This window comes from Octodon degus, unplaced genomic scaffold, assembly GCF_000260255.1.
Source record: "Octodon degus isolate 3935 unplaced genomic scaffold, OctDeg1.0 scaffold00810, whole genome shotgun sequence".
NCBI classification, from domain to species: Eukaryota; Metazoa; Chordata; class Mammalia; order Rodentia; family Octodontidae; genus Octodon; species Octodon degus.
The window spans coordinates 19,785-21,070 of NW_004525386.1; the positions used below are offsets into that span (position 1 = coordinate 19,785).

General features: G+C 49.2%; 1 non-coding gene across 1 annotated transcript; it reads right to left on the minus strand.

The window, feature by feature from the left end:
• Positions 1–341: 341 nt before the first annotated feature.
• LOC111814871 lies at positions 342–505 on the minus strand. Its single transcript, XR_002819741.1, has one exon. It is a non-coding gene; the product is annotated as a U1 spliceosomal RNA (small nuclear RNA).
• Positions 506–1,286: the final 781 nt, after the last annotated feature.

The following is a 1,286-nucleotide window of genomic DNA, read 5'->3' on the forward strand; positions in this document are numbered from 1 at the left end:
GACACTGGTGCTAGCACGTGGTCTGTCCACAGGCCCTCTCATGTGAGCACCATGCGGTACGTCCAGTAGTGAACGCGTCCCGTTGATAAGCAGAACTAATACTCCACAGACAGACAAAGTGATAAAAGGAAAAATCATCCTTCACAGAAACATATCTTAAGAAAAATACCTTCCAAAAAACCAACATACACAAAACCTAGAGAGAATGTAGTAAAACATTTTAACTTAATAAATACATACTTATCTCTTGCCTTCCACACAACAAGGTTAGGACACAATGAAACTGAATAAAACAAAACTACCAAATTAATGTATCATAAATCTCACATTAAACCGGATCACAGAGGAAAGTGCGAACGCAGTCCCCCAGTACCACAAATTCTGGAGTCGAGTTTCCCGCATTTGGGGAAATCGCAGGGGTCAGCACATCCGGAGTGCAATGGATAAGCCTCGCCCTGGGAAAAACCCCTTTGTGATCATGGTATCTCCCCTGCCAGGTAATTATGACTGTTGCTCCGCCCTCCCCCACCAAGCCTCCTGCCTGCCTGCCTCACTCATCACTCAGGTTCATTCATCTTCAAGCACTGTCCTCCTAGCTCATGCACGCAGCAGATGCGCTGGGCTGCCAAAAACCTCCCTAAGCTATCTCTCTGGTCACAGGAAAATCATCAAGCTTCAACACCAGGGATCCAACCAGCAACCCCTGAGCTTCATTATCTGCGTAGGACACGCCCTCCCGTGGCCTCACAGGATGCCATTCCCTGAAGCCCATGCCCCGCCCCGCCCCTACGCCATCCACCTTCCCACCCGCTCTGGGGTATTCCCAGGGCAGTGACGTCCCTCTCTCTATTCCTCATGTTCCCTCAACCAAGTGGGGACCGGGTGCAAAGATCCCTGCCTGGTCTCCCCGAGATGCAGAGGTCCCCACCCACACTGAGTCAGGTGGAGAGCCCCTTAGGCGCCTCCTGGGTGCCCCTCTGCAGGTAAAGGCTGTCACTGCGGGGAGCAGAGCCTTTGAGATTGCAGAGGAAGCTGGCTCCACTCAGACGTGCTGATCTGTGCGATGCAGTGGCCCAGTTCGAATGCGAAGCTGTCCAAGTTGCAGAAGAAACCTGGGCATCCTTAGAGCATAATTCAAAAAGCAAAAGAAGTTGCAGTATGCTCCTGGATGAACAATAAAGAGATCTCAATATGATAGTTATGCAGGACTATATAAAAGATATATTAGATGAACCCTTATTTAAAGGTCATTGCAGATTGCTACAAAACAGTACCAATCTTATGTT